Raw genomic sequence first — 19365 nt, 5'->3', positions numbered from 1 at the left:
AGTGGGTGTTAATAAAATTTATTTACAAAACTAGTAGCAGACCTGTGGGCTACAGTTTTTGCCTACTTCTATCTTAGATTATTCAGCCCCAGTCATGCCAGTGCAGGTGAGAAGTACCACCCAGTCAATTCACAAAATTGCGAGAAATCATAAATGTTTGTTGTTTTAAGTCATTATGTTTGGGGGTATTTTGTTACATAGTAAATATTGACTGATAAAGCCGGTATAAAACATATAAGTACCTTGTTTCAAGGCATTTAAAATCCACCTGTGGAAGGAGAACCCATGCACAGGACACACTTAAATAACAATGGAAGGCAGAATGTGAGTAAATGTTAAAATGCATGTTGCAGGGTAATTAGTGTTATACAGGCTTATGAAAGAGACACATTATTTTTGGACAGAAAATAGACTTGGGTAGATCTTAGTGGTGTGGAGAATGCAACCAGCTACCCCAAACAATTGTGTTTCTCTGTCACTGAGTATCTTTGTGCTGTTTGCTTTTGTGTCTATATACTTCTATAGATTGAGGTCTCCCTGAAGGCACAATGTACCTTATTTTCTGTTTTCTTTTTTTTAATGTTTATTTATTTATTTTGAGAGAGACAGAGAGAGAGAACTCAAGCAGGGGAAGGGCCAAGAGAAGAAGAGAGAGAATCCCAAGCAGGCTCTGCACTGTCAATGCAGAGCCCGACACGGGGCTCAAACTCACAAGCTGTGAGATCATGACCTGAGGCAAGATCAAGAGTTGGACACTTAACTGAATTAGCCATCCAGGCACCCCCTTATTTTTTTATGTTTCCAGACCCTAGTGCAATGCTTTGTTCACAGTCAGGTTCAATGTGCACTTACCGAACAAATCAATGGACTCAGAGCTGTGGAGGAGGAAGGGCATTTATGTTGAAAAACCAAACATCACAACTAAAGGGAGAGGTAGGAATTTGTGTGCTCTGTTCAAGGGACAAAATCAGTGGTGCAAAGAGAGGATTTAGAGTGCGGGGAAGTAGAAGGTATAGCTGGACATATGATTCTGGATTGAGGGTATGGGTGACAGGAAAAAGGAAAGGATCGTGAAAGTCAGGCATGGGACTTTAAACCAAAGGTTATTAAAGCAAGGTGACCAAGTTGATATTTACGAAGGTTAATTTGGTGGCAGAGAATATGGTGGAGTCTAGGCAAGGAGAAACAGGAGTGAGAAAGCACACTAGTCTAGGAGTCAGTGGGGATAGTAACCCTGATGAATATTCTCCAATAAACAGTAACAGAAAAAGGGGGCATCTCAGGCATTTGTACACACCACATTTACTGTGTAGAGGTATTAAGGTACATATCAAGAGCACATGGGGAAACTCAGTAGATCTATGTGTAACACAGGACTCTCCCTACTTGAGGGGAAGCATAAGACAACCCCTCAAGTTATGAGCAAGCCTACTGCTAGAGTGGGCAGTGTCCAGGCTTTGCAGTAACACAGACTAGGGGTTCAAAGCCTGCCTCCACCCTTACTTACTAGCTATGTGACTTTGGACAAATCATGGACATTTTCTGCTGGAGTAGAATTATAAAATTAGAAATTTCGTAGAATCATACAATTAGAAATAAAAAGTAGAATTATAAACAGGGCAGGTGACTACATGGTATCATGCCTCGACTAGAGTAGGCACTCACATCAACCATAAGTACAATAAAACAACATGAAATAGGGAGCACATGAGTGGCAGCGACCAAGCATTATAATAGTGTAGAGAAAGGAAAATCGCTCTGGGCTGGAACAGTCACTCGGAATTTGAGAGTGAGAACAGCATTTTGTTTGGTAGCAAAAAAATGAGTATGATTTTGACAAGTAGGGGAAGGGAAAATTCTTTCCAGGGAAAGAGAGTGACATGTGGAAAGAACACAGATGAAAGGCACAGCCCATCTGTGGAATGCAATGGAATTTAGCTTGGCTTGAGAGGTGTGAAGTGAGGCTGTAAAGGTTGGTCAGGTAGCGGAGTGGCCTGAATGACAGGGTGAGGAGTTGGAAATTATTCAGTAAATAATGAGGTGCTGGTGAAGGATCTCAACTAGCCAAATGATGTGATCAACGTGATGTGTGAGACAGATTAAACCAAGGACAGCATGCAGAGTGGCATGGGGGTGAGAGACAAATGTAAGGACAGACATGAGGTAATGCACGTCCATTGCAGGGGCTGGCAAGAGCAATGTGGGGGCACGTGGGGGCAGTTGCAGAGAAAGAACTGATCATGTCTGGTGAACAGTGTGGGTGGGTAGGGAGACAGCAGAGCTGAAGTTCATTATGAACCATGAACATGGACTGACAGGATGATGTGCTTATTCATTCAGTTGAACCTCCACCAAGTTTTGTTTGCAAATGCCAGACACTGTTTCAAAGAATGGATATACACATATGCATAAGGCATGGTCCCTTTTCTTCCATCTGAGGTTGGGGTTGGGGAAGAAGAGACACACGCAAATCATTTCCGTAGAGTATGATAACAGACTGGACATGAGGTGTGGACCCAGTGGTGGCACACTGGGGGTTCATCAGAGAATAACACAAATATTTATGCATCATTGAAGTCTCCACATTCTAGTAAAAAATGAACCTATTAAACCCAAAGTACAAGGTTAGTGGCTAAATCACTGCACTTTCAGCCTTGAAAGACCATCTGCAGGGAGGTTAGGTTAGTGGCGACCTCATAGAGGAGGTGGCTTGCCAGGGCATCAGGTGGATGAGGCGGGGAGGGTCCAAGAGAGCAGGAAGGCATGAGAGTGTGAAACCACAGGGTACATAGAGAAACCTCAAATTATTTGGTGCTGCCAAAGGGCAAGGTGTGCAAGTGTCCACTTATATCCTCTAGTCTCCAGTCAAAATCCTCTCTCTGAGTCCTTGGTCTCTCTTGAACACATTACACAGATTCCTACCTCTGTCTTCACTTGTTAGGTTTCTTACCTAAGTTCCCTTTCCTTCTCTCAGCTCTGGCTTGACTGGTTCATTCAGTAAATATGCATGGAACCCATGTAATATGCCGGGCCCCTGGAACATAGAAATAAAGATGGAGTGAAGTGGCAGGAGATGAAACTAGAGAAATTTACAGGGGCCAGAAGTTATAGGCCATGTTAAAGAGTTTCTAATATATTGGTTCATATCTGTGGTTTAGAAGAATCTCTCTGGCTTCATGTAGAATAGATGAAAGGGGCCAGGAAAGGCTGGAGACAAAGTGGTCAACTGGTACTGGAATGAAGCAGGGGACCACAGAAGGACATGGATTGCAGAGGTTCAAGTTAGTATGGACAGGTGTGGAGATTCCTTGGATGCAGGGCATGTAGGGGAAGTCTGATGGGTGGATACGGAGGGATTGTTTTTGACAGAGGGAACAGGAGGGTGAAATTATGAGCTCCAGTCTGGACAGACTGAATATAAAATCCTTTCAGAGTATCCAGCAAGGCAGTTTAGTATCCAGCACCGGAGGGAAGTGGAGCCTGGAATAAGACATAGTCGAGTTCTCAGCATTTACGTGGCAGCTAAAACTGTAAGCAGCTATGGAACACCAACCTTTAAGAGGGAAGAGAGATGAAGAGGAACTGCAAAGGAGGCTGGACTAGGACGGATGCTGTTAAGAACAATTTCAAACCAGGAGTGTCTATTCTTACATGGCAGCTGGATTTGACCTAGAGGCCTGATGTGCATGTCTATTCTCTATGCAACTTTGAGCATAGATTGCGTCCTGGAGCTTATCATGGGTGTTTATCTCCCAAGAAGTTTGACAATTTAGGATAAAGGTTTATCAAACAAAAGGACAAGGCAGTGACAAAAGCTGATCATTCTTTGATACTTCTTGTTTCAAGATGATAACAACAACACTTAAATAATAGAAAATAAATTCTTTGCATATTTTTATCATTGCTTTTCTCCATTCTGTGATAATTATTGGGTTCACGTGTTGTCTTCCTCATTAGATTATGGAGTTTCTGGGGCAAAGACTGTCCCTTACGCATCACTCTAGTCCCCAGAGTCTACCATAAGACTTGACACACTTGATCATTCATTCAGTAAATAACTATTAAGCACCAACTACATGCCAAACATAGTTCAAGGCCCTGGGGACACAGGAGAGAATTTAACAAATAATTCTTCATCAATGGAGCTTATAAATTCTAGTAGAGAATGTCGGAATCTGGGAAATCTAGTAATAATGTCAGTGGCTAAATCACTGTTCCATGTAGGTTGCTAGGTAAAAAGAGTTTCTGTTACCTAATTGAACCTGCTAAAAGAGAAACACAACTGCACACACAAACAAGAGCTCCAGAAACCACTTTTCCTATTGCAGGGAGTTTCTTGAGCTTTGTATTCGGTTTGCACTCCAAACACAAACAAAATCACTTTCCTTATTCTATGTTCTAGAACATAAAACCATGTTCCTGAGGTCATCATTTGTTTGCTTTCTTCTGCAGAGTAAGAATAATTCTGAAAGGGTCCAAAATAGCCGTTTATATACAGAATCAAGGTAATGAGCTTAAAAATGAGAATACTGCTTTTGAGATTGAAATTGAGCATGACATGGTACAGAACACACTCCCTCAAGCAAACATGCACTAAGATCTACTATTTGTAAGCACATCAGGCACCAGTGAATATAGCAGTGATGAACTGAAAGTCCCTGTTCTCAAGGATCCTGCAAGATCCAAATAGAAGATACATGGCAGGACAAAGCTAGGATTCTCAAATGTGTCTTGCTTTTTCTTTTCTCCTTATCCTGCTTAACAGGTTAGTTATCTCTACCAGATATGCCTTACTCTCAGCTCTACCTGTCAAATAAATTGACACATGCTACCTGTGTCATAGCTATTTATGTATGTCTTATATCCTCTGCTGGACTATGAGGTCTGCTGGTAGGGACTGAGCCTTACACAATCCTGCATGAGGAACAAGGTCTTCTAGAAACCCAGAGGAGTGGAGTTTAAAACTCAAATATCTTTGCATTGGTTTATGAAAAAAATACATACATTTATGGACTAGACAAAGGTCCAGAGAATTTTCAGGAAAAAAACAAGGAAATTATTTCTTTTGGGATGTTGCTGTTTCATTTTATTTAAAAAAAAAAATAATGTTTTTAAAAATTCATTTCTTTTTTTTTTTTTAATTTTTAATTTATTTCTGAGAGAGAGAGAGACAGCATGAGCAGGGGAGGGTCAGAGAGAGAGGGAGACACTGAATCGAAAGCAGGCTCCAGGCTCTGAGCTAGCTGTCAGTACAGAGCCCGACATGGGGCTCGAACACATGAACCGTGAGATCATGACCTGAGCCGAGGTCGGATGCTTAACCGACTGAGCCACCCAGGCGCCCCTTAAAATTCATTTCTGTGTGAGAGAGAGAGAGGCAGCGTGAGCAGGGGAGGGTCAGAGAGAGGGAGACATAGAATCCGAAGCAGGCTCCAGGCTCTGAGCTGGCTGTCAGCACAGAGCCTGATGCGGGGATCCAACCCATGAACCATGAGATCATGACCTGAGCCAAAGTCTGATGCTTAACCGACTGAGCCACCCAGGCGCCCGGTTGCCTTTTCCTTTAAGTGGACTCTGGCAGGAGACTAAATCGGAGACAGAAAATGACCTCAAGTGTTAGGCTGGGATTTTAGAAATGTATAAATATACTGTGAAATATAACTGACATCATTATATTTCACAATAAAATTTCTTACATACCTAGCACTTTCATTTCTAAAGTGCTTTTGTATACATCTCTTCTCACTTGTTTGTAAGGACAATTTCAGGGGTGCACACAAGGCAGGTATTTCTCCTCATGCTCCTCCCAGGAACACCCGGAAGTCGATAGACAGGAGTCTACCAATTGGCTGCCTCTGGTTGATTTGAAAACAAGAGCAATCCTCTTCCCACCAGGTCAATGCTCCCTTCCCCCGCCCCGCCCCCCCAAACACTATGATCAACAAGAGATGGAAGAAAATAGATTGTCTTTTTTTAAACTTTCCTTGGAAAGGAAAGAATTCAGTTTTCTGATTTAAAAATTAGAAATGACTAGAGGGGTAAAGTTGCATTTTTGTGTTAAATAACAAGCAATGTAGCTTAAAGGGAGAAAAATCAGAAGAAAGGTGTGTTCTAAGGGATGTACCTATAGAATGTGTGTAGTTTTCATTTTGACTTCTACATAGATGAGGCCAATTAGCATCACTTCCCTGTAAACTTTATTCAAATTTCCATATGTAGCTATGTTTCCCTGGATGCTCATTGCAATCATTAAATTGCACTTACAGCATGTACCAACTTACACCCCTGGCATTACATATGATACAATTTCCTTTCTTCCTTTGACTATTTTCCTTCCTTCCTTCTTTCTCTTCCTCCATCTTGCAGCTTTTACTGTCATTCGTGCATTATTATTGCACTAGGTCCTGTGAGGACTGCTGGGACTACAGAAATACATATGAAATGAGCCACTACTCCAGTGGCTCAAATAGCAGAGGAGAGAGAAGACAGGCTGATGGGAGAGATTCTAGCACTCACCTAGTGTCTTCCCAGGACCTTACGCTGGGTCTCAGACAAGATTCTATTTCCTGAGCATTTAGTGGATGAGTGGAGAGATGGATAGATGGCTAGCTGGCTGGCTGGACGGATGAAGGAGTTGTCTAAATGTGGACAGCAGTGTTCTAATTTCTGACTCAGTAGAATGGTTGAAAGTTCCCCTCCCCTGCCCATTGCTTTTTCTGTTTCAGCAACCCCCTTTCAATGGGAAAGGCTGGGAACAAGAGAATCAAATTGGCATTCTGGAGCTCTTTATTTAGCAATTTGCTCTGTCTGAGTTAATATATGGGTTAGGTTCCCTGTGAACGACACTCTCCGAACTCTGGCAATGTCATAAAGACACTCAGCTGCTGTGTGTCTGGCAAATTAATGACTACAAGCCCAAGGGATGGAGGGATGGGAAAATGTTAACATTAAAAAAAATAACTAAGCAAATTCAGAATAAAATGAAACAGGGCTCATTCTCCCCACCCCAAGCTGCATAAAACCTCTTATTTTAACCAAAAAATTACAGATATGGAAGTAGAAGAGGAAGGAAGAACAAGAAAAAGTAGAGAAGGTGGCTCCATGTTGAGATGACGGGGCAACAGGAAAGGGCATGAGCATTGGGTTGAGTCTCAGGGGCAGGTCAAAGAGAACCTTCCGAGGACGTGAGCAGTGGAGGCAGGTGAGGTGGGGTGTCCTTTTCCTAGTCTCCCAGCTCCTGAGGGTAAAATGAGGCTGACCATCAGGAACACCTCCTCTGTGGCAGGTGCTGTGCTTGTACATTTAGTCATTCTGCTCCCAGAAACCCTGCAAGGAAGGCAGTTATGCCCATTGTGCTGGGGACAACACTGAGTTCAGAGATTGTCAGTGATGGATCTGTGGCTCTGGACAAGTACCCACCTGTGGACACAGCATGTTGTTGTCCATGAAGGACTCCTTTATCTAATTTAAGCCTTTGAGGGGGTCACTCACACTCACACAGCTAGCAAGAGGCCAGGATGCATGTGAGCTGGGAACAACCTAGTGCCCCTTCTATTTTACCACACGGACTTCCTAAGGAAGTAGACAGCTCCCTGAACAACACTCCACCCACGACTTCAGCCTGTAACTTGTGAGTCTATGAGGGGTGAGCACCAGACCAACAAGGTACCACACAGAGGTTGGGCTCATGTCCCATGGTCATCCTGTGACTCTGCATAGAATGCGGACTCTGAACCTTAAAAATAACCGTATGGTTGTATGATCGAATAATTCAACTACTGAGTATTTACTCAAAGAACTCAAAAACACTAATTCAAAAATATATATGCACCCTTATGTATACTGCAGCGTTATGTACAATCACCAAGATACAATCGCAAACTAAGTGCCCACCAAGAGACAAAGAGATAAGGAAGATGCGGTGTATATATATATTTAATGGAGTATTACACAGCCATAAAAGGGATGTGATCTTGCCATTTGCGACAACACAGATGGACCTAGATGTTATTAAGCTAAGTGAAATAAATCACACAGAGAAAGACAAATTCCATACGACTTCACTCAAGTGTGGAATCTAAACACTAAAACAGGGGTGCATCCGACTTTGGTTCAGGTCATGATCTCATGGTGTGTGAGTTTGAGCCCTCATTGAGCTTACTGCTGTCAGCACGGAGCCCGCTTCAGATCCTCTGTCCCCCTCTCTCTGCCCCTCACCTGCTAGCACTCTCTTCCTCTCTCAAAAATGAACATTAAAACAAACAAACAAAAAGTAGAATCAGATACATAAATACAGAGAACAAACTGATGACTGCCAGAGGGAAGGGAGGTGGGAGATACAGGATTCCAATTACTGAATGAATAAGTCACAGGAATAAAAGACACAGCATAGGGAATATAGTCAATGATATTTTAATAGTATTATATGGTGACAGATGGTAGCTACCCTTGTGGTGAGCACAGAATAATGTAGTATAGAGAAGTTGAATCACGGTGTTATACACCTGAAACTAATATAACATTGTGTGCCAAATATACTCAAATAAAAAAAACAACAACAAAACCCCCCCACAATGGTACGGTTATTTGGTTTGTGCTCCCACACAGTACAGCAATCTTGTTTATAGCAGCTCTTAAATATGGCCCTAAAAGATAATGATTCTCATTCTAGTGATGGGGGATTCATTGCTACCAAATGGGGCTACTGGTTCTGCTGCTAGCTAGTTCTAGCCACAAGAAAATTACTGTTCTGAATCCAAGTCTCTTTCTCTGTAACTTCTACCTTTTGGTTCTGCTTTTTCTAGAGTGACAAAGTCTTTCCTCTGTCTAAACACTGTGGTTGTGTCTATCCTTCTTTTTCTTTTCTCTAGTCTAACCTTCCTCAGTTCCTTTACACACTGGTTATAAGACACTCTTTCTGATGGCCTTTCCATTCCCAAACTCTGTTCATGAAGTATACTCAAGTTTATCTGTTTCCCTTGCCACAGGTACTATTAAAATGGTGTAAAATACAGTTAATGTGCTCTAAGGACTGTGGAGTCCAATGAAATCGTTACTACTCTTTCTCTGGGCATGTGACTTCTACTGTCACAATTAGGAGAATGTTAGCTTTTTCAGCAACCACTTTGTTGGGGAGGGAGATACATAACAAGCTCTTGCAGTAAGGCATGATAAGTGCTGTGAAGGAGGCGGGCACTGTGCTGTGGGATCGCAGAGGAGTAGCAGTTAATTCAGCCTGAAGGAAGCAAAGAAAGCTCTTGGAGAGGACGCTTGAACAACTCAAAGTAGGAGTGAAGCAGGTGGAGAGAGTGGAACAGCTTTCCAGGTAGATGGAAAAGATTTTGCAAAGATGAGCTGGCATGAGAGAACACGGTAGTACCACTCTCCTCCCCAACCCTCCCCGTTTCTTTTCAATTCTTTTCTTCAGTTTTTCTCTGGCTTTGCTTCCCTCTCAGATGTTCTTTTCTGTCAAAGCCTAGGATAAACTATGTTCTCTTGTTTTAAGAAGTATCCTTCGTATGGAGTTCAAAATTCTTCTTCTAACACCTGTGTACCAGAAATATAAAATGAGCGTTAAATAGCCAAAGCACTGGCAATGGTATGGTCGTGAAGTATTTTAAGCCTGCTCTTCTTTTCAGAGACAGCACTTCTACGTCACTGGACTGTCTGATTAGGGTAGAAAAGCAAATGGTGCCTCAAGTACTTGAAGGCAGCCAAGGTTCCTTCAGAGCCATGAGGTGGATGGTGGTGCTCGGGGAGACCTGCACGGGGATCAGAGCTCTTTGCCCCTAGCCAGCAATGTTTGAAATAAGGCATTTAAGGATCTCTAAGTTCTTGTCACACACTCTTACCAAGGCTGTTTTCTCAGGCTGGAACGGAGACAGGCTAGGAACCTCACCTTGGCAGGGGAATTCAAGAAACTCAAGATGTGGTAACTCATCCACCTGCTATTTCCTTCTGCTTGTTCCTTCTCTGCCTTCAGTCTCTCGGTCCTCCAGCCCCCTCCTCTGGAAAGTGCACAGTAACTCAAGGCTTCCCTTAAACCTCTGACAGGTGAACAAAGAGAAACACCTCTTACAAATCCATAGAAGAGAGAACGGAACCTTTCATAAAGAACCCTAAACATCCCACCAGAAAGTCCCAAACAGCCCTGAAAAGTGAGAATAAAACTATCAAAAGCTGACAGAGGGTAACAAGCATTATTTCCAACCCACATTTGTCCTTCTAAAAAAAGCCAACCAACTACTGAAAAAACCCCTGAAATGTATGAAATCTAACATCGTTAACATATTTCCTGTCCTCACATAGCTTATAAAAAATGTTTCAGAGCTTTTCCCTGGCTCATTTACAATGACGAGAAGGAGCAAAAAGGAAATGCAACAGATGGGGCTACCATCTTCTCTCGCAGTGATTTATCTTTACTTGAGGTAGCTTGGGCAAGGTTTCAAACATTTTTCAGATGTACCAATAGCTTACGCCTGGTCCAGAACAATGAAGATGAGGTTCCTTAAAAAAAACCTGCAGGTTATAAACCATGTTTACTACTATCTATTTTTGTTACTTCTAAAAGAGATCACCTCAGCTTCCTCCCAACCCTCCCCGTACTGACTCCATGAGGATCTAATCTGGTGCTGATTTAGAGCTGACAGGTGGTACAAGCATAATTAAAGATGACCTAACACAGAATGCTCTCATTCCTGGCATATTATCAGACACTTAAGCAAAGCAATTATCAGTAGGCAATCTTTTCTGTCAACAGAGATAGAGATGAAACATTTCTTCAATTAAGAGGATTCTGCAAGGATGCTGTACATATATCCATCTGCAAATACTTGAAAGTCTTTACAGTTTAATAGTAAGCCAGCTCAGTGGAGCACCTTTGGCCAGTTAATTTGTGCTACTCCCTTCCCCGTTATCCTGGAAGGTCACATTTTAAACATCAGCATCAAAATAGGAATAATTCTGAGATGCTGTCAGAGATCCTGATCCAAGCAGTCAAGGTCAAGGAGATCTCTGCATTTTTCTGCCATAGCCCTATTGGGATTTGCAAATATGCCAAACCTTCTTTAAGGCTCAAAGCAAAAAAGGATAGGGTTCAAATAAAAGTAAATTTAATTAAAATTGCAATTTAAAGCAGGCTTCTTTCTTCCTCTTGCTCCACCAGTGTCAGAGGGTTTGAGAATTGTTATCAAGCTTTAGAACTTCATCAGGAATCTAAGTCATTTAAAGGATTTTTTTTTCATTTTGAAGAAATAAATATTATTCAAAGGAAGAAGTGTCTTGACAAAATGATGGCTTTCCTATTTCAGGTGAAGGAGGGAAGAGGCAGTGGATTTCCTAATAGAGTACTGTATTTTTTAAAAATAAATTATAGTGCATGCACTTTAAATGAATGCATTTTAGCTTTCCTTAGAATAGAAATTGCTTTAATGTTATAGTGAGACAAGTGGTTTTCTTTTCTTTTTTTAAAGGGTGGTTTATACATTAATGGGGTTTTTTTGAAGCCCATGTAAAAACTGCCTTCCACGAGACAGAGAACCTCACAACGTTTGTGGTGCATATTTTGCCACATTTCACAAGGGGTCTTATTGTTTAAATTCTTATATCCTTATGTCATATGTGAACAAACGACCTTATTGTTCATTTGAACACGTCTTTATAGGATCTCTGGTGGTAGAGCTGGTGTTGTTGTTTGCATTTTTTTCCCTCATCAAGTCAGAACAAGAGTCTCTTTTTCTGCAGCATTGGGAACTCAGGGAACATGGCCGTGTGTGGCAGCGGTTGTCATTGGGAAACACCATAATGATAATGGAAGTGAAGTGCTAATGTTAATGGGTTGACTTCTGATGAGTAAATCGAGGTCTATAGAAAAGTTTCTTCTACATAGTAGACTTTAAGGTAACGTGAAATAGAAACACTTACAAGGACAATTAAGAATCACCCAACAAACTATTAAAGAGACAAGTCTGCTGGGCAACCAGACCCAATTCCTCCCCAGGTGTGTTTCTGAATGGAGTGAGAAGACACTCCATTCAGAATGTTAGGGAAAAAAATACCAGTAGTCTTTGGGGAAAAGGTAATTAGGCAGAGAGGTGGTAATGATGGTGGCACTGTTAATGGGGGATCCAGCAGGACTCAAAGCACAGGTTCATTATATTTCTCAGAACTAAGAATAGCTTCTGAATGAGTACTCACAATTCTCTGCAGACCTATATCTCCTAAGGAGCTCCCCCTTTCTCCCTTTCCAATTTTAATGTCTGAAAAAGAAGAGAATATAGTCAGACATAGGTAGGTAGGCAGGAACAAAGGAACCTCTACAGAATGGAGAAGCATCGCAACCAGTTCCATTGCAGATGCTGTTACATTTCTTCCATCAGGATTCAGTTCAGAAAAACTCAAAGATGTAGTCTGGTAGCATGCTGCATCAAGAGGCCAGGACAAAGAAGTATGTTGCATGTGTACTAGTGTGGCAAGCAACAAAACACTTATGAGTTCCCAACTGATGTCATGGATAAAAAGAAAAGATGTAAGATAGTGTATGAGATATAAGGCATATACTATCATCAAAACAAACTTAAGAAAAAAATTCTAGTGAGTTTATTTAGGGATAGACTCTCATTTCCCATACAGCAAAGAGTCCTAGACTTTGTGCAGCTTTAGTAAATAAAGCAAAGTCTATAAGCACAGTCTGTATGCTGAGGACAGCACATGGCACTAAGGCATTTTATACCATGCTTTTTACACTGAGTTTTTATTTTAGAATCATCAACTAACATTCTTTATGTAAGACAGTACCTTACATAAAACAGGACCATCTTACTGTTAACTTAGGTTTTTCCTATCCACCCTCAAAACTAGTTTTCCAAGCATCTTAGTTCTAAGTTTTATGCTTGGATGAATAAAATAAGACTGTAACTATGGCTACAAAATAAAGACTAACTCACTCAGATGATATGGATAAAGTATATTTTGGGAAGAATAAAAATCAAGTCTAATGTATTATTATTGTCACTGTTACCTATTTGTGTCCTATTTTAGAAAGGTTGCTTAAAACCTGTCATCAGTTGGAAGTCTTACAGAGACATCTGACAGAATATGATGTGTTCTTCCTGCTAACACATGATCAGAGATGCTTATCAGGTTTATTTCACTAAGGACAAAGTATGGCATATTTAAGAAAGCCAGAATGGATGTTGTTTCAAATCTCTATCTATTGAGGATAAGACACTTACTTTCTGGTTAAGAAGTGACCGTGTTAATTGCCGAGCACCTTGGAATTGGCTTTTTCAAGAACTGGCACTGGAGGTCAAACCAGACAAAGGTGACGAGCACATCTTCAGTGACTCAGAAGGCAGCAGTACAATCAATGCTCTTATTTTCTCCTCCTAATACTTCCCTAGAGATAGCCTGGCGGATGGACCGATAAAGGGGTGGCCTCACTTCACTGCAGGGGGATGAAAGAAAATAGAAGTGAAAAAATAGTTTTTCTCCACAAACTGCACTCTAGGAATGGACTGTTCTTAACTCCGAGTTCTTTCACAAAACGAAATGCTATGCGCCAGTACACTTTGTTTCCCTTAGGGAGGAAAGGTGATGAGAGGAAACAAGTGTTAGGAGAGGATTAAAGAAACATATGTTCTTATTAAAGCAGGGTTTGAAAAGAAATAATGTTATAGAGAGAATGATGATTAGGTTGTAATAAAGTATGTTGAATCCTCACTAAAAGAAAAGAAGGGCAAACTTATATTGAACATCAAACATACCCAGTTACAAATAACGAGAGAGATTCTCACACTAACCAATTTATACAAATTAGCTTATTACAGTCATTCCCTTATGATTGGCCACGTAGCCTTACACCCCAGGTAAACATGATGTGCTTTTACATGTACACATCTGTAACTTCTGTAAACTAATTAACAAAGGAGAATACAAAATATCCAGGTAGAATGGAGACCAGAGACTTCCATTCTGCAGCCAGTTGTACTGTAATATCTTCCACTTGGTGCTGACAGCCTTTTCTTCCCTCTTCTCATTCCGACATAATGCCGTCAGGTCTGTCTAAGTAATGTAATTTACTGGAGTGAAATTCCCCTGGTACCCTGTGCAGCACTCGGTGACAGTGTCATTTATACTCCATAGTGTCGTGGCCTGACACTGATACATCAGCCTTCATCCCTCATTCACGGCAGAGCGTGCAATTTCACCTTCTGCTGTGCCCTTCTGTAGTATGCGCGTACAAATTTACTCCATTCAGCCCTAATTACAAACCTTGGTTAAAATGCTCTCATTAGATTTATATTTCTCACTCCAAATGTCAATCTTATTGAAAATTCCGATTTTCCTGAGGATTCATCCATTAGCAATAAACTCTAAAGCATTCCATGACTGAGTGCATTAAACCGGCAATGCGGACATGCACTTAAAATACATCATTAGAGTAAATCTCCATTGCAAATGTTTAATATTATTCAACCAAAGGAATAATGAGCTCAGCCCAGCCAGTACCCTCAAATTGCACATGAAGGATAGGTTAAAACTGCCTGTTATCTGGGAAGATGCACACGGTATATCAATGGGATGGATTTCAGAATCTCTGTCACTCCTTATGAAGGTGTGGGAGGAAATCACAGCCAAAGCCTAATTTATCACCTTCTTTTACAGAAACTTCAGTGTGTGGCAAAGTACAATATGGCAGAAAAAGATAACGGGGAGTGTATGTGTTCATGGAGGGGACTAAAGCTATATATACCTGCACTGCCAAGAACTTTGTTAAGTTACCTTGAATGATTTGCTCTGCCTAAAAAGCATTCTTCCATTCCAGCCAACAGAAAAATTTTAAAAAGCAGCACTGTCTGGATACACTGTAAGAAGTTGGGTACTGTTCTAATAAAAGACAGATCTTCCTGGTGGAGCTGACCTGAGAAACATCTCCACCCCAGTCTGTTGGGTAACTAACATTAAAAATCCACGGGGTGCCAGGGTGGCTCAGTCGGTTAAGCATCTGAATTTGGCTCGGGTCATGATCTCTCAGTTTGTGAGTTTGAGCCCTGCATTGGATTCTGTGCTGACAGCTCAGAGCCTGAAGCCTGCTTTGGATTCTGTGTCTCCCTCTCTCTCTGCTCCTCCCCCACTCATGCTCTGTCTCAAAAATAAATATACATTAAAAAAATTAAAAAATCCCCAGAAACCACAATGATAATGTTGATATGGAAATTACAAGCCAGAAGTTATATCTGTGAGTGGAATGACAGGACAGACCATGAAAAAATGTGGAGAGAAATAAAAAAAGAAGAGCAATAACAACAACAACCACCAACTAGCAAAATACATCAATTAAAGCCAAGCCGTCACTGTTTTATATCAGTACCATGTTCTAATTCTTTAGCTTATTGATCTCATTTATCACTTCTTGTCAGGTCCCAGGTGAGGCAAAGTCAAGGTGCAGTCAAATTTCTTTTTTATTTTGATAAATGAAAAAACAGCATCCCAGGAAGGTCATGGAGGAGGTTGAAGGAACAGTCTGATGCCAACTCTTAGCATCTAATAGTAAAGGTTAACCAAAGAAATTAAGTGATGCCCACATAATTATGACTTTATGGTGAAATATACAGCATATTAACTTTTTTTTTAATTAAGTAAGCTCTATACCCAGTGTGGAGCTTGAATTCATGACCCCAAGATCAAGAGTTGCATGCTCTACTGACTGAGTCAGTTATGTGACCCCAAATATTTACTTTTTTAATGGAAAAACTTGGTGAGCAGAAAGACTCTGAGAAGGGCAGATATACATTCCATTAAACAGTAAGTAATTTATTAAAAATAAAAAAAAAGTGAAAAAAGTGACAGTAATTGTTTTCTGCCAGTCAGTAGTATCTGGTCATCTCTAGGACTGACCAGTAACCAGAATTATAGCAGATGCAATATTTTTTGTAGAGAATTATACCATCATGGAAGCTAATTGCTCCTGAAGTTTTGTCCAGGAAATATTTAAAACTGCCCTTGAATACATTAGTGCTATCTCTTTCATAATGTATATCAGCAGGTACTACAATTAACATGCACAGATGTTAGAGCTGAAATATCCATGCTTAAACAAAAAACAAAGGGAGAAGGTAAAAATAACTGAATATGCTCAACACAGTACTAACCCTAAAAGGAAAGAGAGGCTTACGTTGTGCTGATTTAATGGCAAAATGAAGAAATGATCCCCCAGATGGCATCGGTAACCTATGAAGAACCAAACTACTCCGTAAATGACCTGTATATAGCTTTCTGTTTGAGAAATATTGAACAAGAGGCTGATCGTGTATCCATTTAATTCCCAAATCTGTACCCCAGGCATACAGGGAAATCCCCAAATGCCCCAAAATTCTCCAGCACGTCCGTATTTTACAATGGCACAAATAAGAGTTAACAACCCCATCCCTTCGTGCTTCATATATGTTATATCATTTAACCTGCACAACCACCCTACGACGTAGTTACTATCCCTGATCCTTTTTTCAAATAAAGACATCCAGGCTTAGGAAAGGTTAAATAAACGGATCAAGGTCAGTAGGTAGCTGAATTAAGATTTGGTCCTGAGCCTTTCTCCCAAAGCTCTTGCCTTGCTTTAACCACCATGGCTCACCCTATCTGCCTCAGTTAGAGATGTCAGTGAGGAATGTGATCTGCAGTCTTCGATTTCCAGAGGCTTCTGGAATGACTGCCTTCTTGACTCATCTCGTTTCGCAAATTATATCAAACTGAAAGGCTCAGAACACTTGCAGACATTCTCATTCTTTGGAAATGCCACAGCCACTCAGCCCGTGGAATGGGGACAGCACCATCACTGGGATCACCAAGGTACAAATTTCCCTGTGAACGCTGACGCCACCTCTCTTTGGTGTTTCTTCTAGACACAAACCGACACGTTATCACTGACTGTGGTTGCAGTAGACTCAGCAGTCAGATGAAGGGGAGTTTTTACTTGGTTAACTGCTCCTCCAACATCTGTGTCCAAGTAGGGTCCTCCAGGGGAGGCAGGCACACAATTCTGTCCTCCCTCCCCACTGACCCCATCAATACACAAACAAAAGGCTTTGCTAATCTCTTGGCAACACCACTAAGAAATCCTTCCCTTGCTGTTCTGCGAGTCTTCAAGAAACAACTTTCTAACAATGAGTCAAAAAGATGGATGTTTTAAAAGAGTATTTCAAACAAGGCAATTACTTTTTAAAAAAAGATTCAAGGATTCTATCACTTCTTCTTTCAACCTTCCATCAACACAATTTGTTTATGTATGAGTTGAGTCTTTCTTCCTTCAGAAGGGGAAAGTGCTGATAAACTAGCACATGTAGACAAACAGCGCAAAAACCTGGCTGCCTCTTGCTTCTTAAACAGAGTCACATTTATTTCCCAATGCACCACTTACCAGACAGATGCAAAGATGTGGGCAAGCCAGTCATCAGAATTAACAGAGTGATTGTGCTTGCACTACATATTCTGATTTGTATGAATCTTATTTTTAGCCATGCACAAAGGGCAATAAATGGAAAATCTTATTCTAACCGCTACATTTTCTGGGCCACCCACACTGCTCCACCTACCGCACAAGTTCACAAATGTAAAAAACCCAAACGCAGGGTTTGTCCTAACAAGGGATGCAAAGAGGCTAAATTGTGTGACATTTTTTCCAGTTAGTGTTGGTACTTTCACTCTTTTTCTGTATCAGGACTTTCAGGGAAAACAACATTGACTTATCTACGGGCATTTTCCAAGACTCCACATTGGTATGCCATTCAGCGCACAGGCAAGCGTGACCCGTGAGGCAGGGCACCACCCTGCCACGAGCCACATGTCAACCAACTTTCAGCAAAGAAATGCACCCGCCAACATTTCTGTACATTCAGGAAGGTGATACTTACAACATTTGTTTTCAGACAATAATAGCGTCTTAAAAGCTCTTCAAATAAACAAAAGTGGTATCAGATAAACACTGCTAAAGCACAACAGGCTGTCAGAAAGGATTTTACCCAAGTTAGGTCATTATCACTGGTCCTTCACCTGCCGTTAATTTGCAGTGGAACAATGCTCACCAAGGAGGTTACCCCCTTGCCGTCTCCCTTCCCTGCTGTCCATTCCCCTCACTGCCTGCCCAGTTCACAGTTCCCACTGCCCCTCGGGCAGCTCACCAAGCATTAACTCACACCGCTTCGGCACCCGCCAAGCAGCTGATACTGAGAGACAGACACTTAGAGAGCAAACAAGAAAAACACATTGATGAAGAGGACGTTTTCTAGGGGCATAGGGAGGATAGAGATGAGAGTCTATTTTCGATGACTCTCTCTTTAGACTTTTAATGAAAAGTTAAATGATTAAGGTCCCAGGGTACCAATTAAATTGCTTGTTCTTCTGAGCCCTCTGCAAACCTCAACAGCAAACATATGCAGGTAGTGATCAATATTTAAAAGTCAATTCAAGAAAATAATTAAGACGCGAAAGGAGGCAACTCTGAGAAAGGCATCTTTCTTTACCTGTGTGCTTGCTCATTATCCAGAAACTAGAGGAAATGTTCCGTCATCCTCTGGTAGTTAACACATGCCCTGCAGAGCTAACACCTTCTTCCGATAACGCACGGTACGAGAGCAGCCCTGATGAGGTGTATCAGAAAATCTTTTTTGGGTTATAGTCCGCTCTCGTCAGACCTTCTGACTAGTGCTGTAAAAACACAGGTAATTAAGTGTTACGAAAAAGTGGGTCATACACCACGGAGATACAACCACACCGCCCCCAAACTAGGCTCCAAATGACTGTGCTCTGAGAAGGTGGGAGGGGTCTGAACACAGCGAAAGCAAAACTTTTATGTGGTGAGGAGCATTTTGGTTTTCACTGGTTTAGGTTAGAGAAAGTTAATCTCAATGTCAACTGCAAACCAAATAACTTTTAACGTGTTCTTGGAATTTTATGACAAATGCTGGCTGTTAATGTAATGGGAAATTCAGATTCAATGTCATAAACAGTCCAAGGGACAGTCTCAGGCTTAAATGACATGCCCATCACCAAAGAGCGAGTGCTGTGTGACTCAGTGAAGCAAGGCGGTCAAACCGAAACTGAAGACAAAGAAGCAAATTCTTATTATCCACATTAGCATCTCCTTCTCCTAGGGAGGATCAAAGTACTGTATACCACTTCCCCACACTTGTAGCCAGCTTGGGCATTCAACAGTCGTGGATATTTATCAAACCACCCCTCGACTTCTGTAGCAAGAAGGCAAAACGCAGTACATGAATTGAGCACATTCATTCATCTGTCACTCACGAGCCACAGAAATATTAATTCAATACATATGGACTCCCCATTATAAACAAGGACACAAAGAAT

At 41.3% G+C, this 19365-nt stretch overlaps 1 protein-coding gene across 1 annotated transcript in view; it reads right to left on the bottom strand.

Annotated features, from left to right (window-relative positions):
• Positions 1 to 18637, bottom strand: part of BACH2 (BTB domain and CNC homolog 2) — a 139278-nt gene extending 120641 nt beyond the window's left edge. The window contains exon 1 of the mRNA XM_039232162.1: positions 18519 to 18637. The gene's annotated coding sequence lies outside the window, so the exon portion shown is untranslated. The remainder of the gene's footprint in view (positions 1 to 18518) is intronic.
• Positions 18638 to 19365: the final 728 nt, after the last annotated feature.

The sequence above is a fragment of the Hyaena hyaena genome, unplaced genomic scaffold (assembly GCF_003009895.1).
Source record: "Hyaena hyaena isolate Hyena2069 unplaced genomic scaffold, ASM300989v1 scaffold_66, whole genome shotgun sequence".
Classification (NCBI taxonomy): domain Eukaryota; kingdom Metazoa; phylum Chordata; class Mammalia; order Carnivora; family Hyaenidae; genus Hyaena; species Hyaena hyaena.
This window is presented reverse-complemented; position numbering and strand designations above follow the sequence as displayed.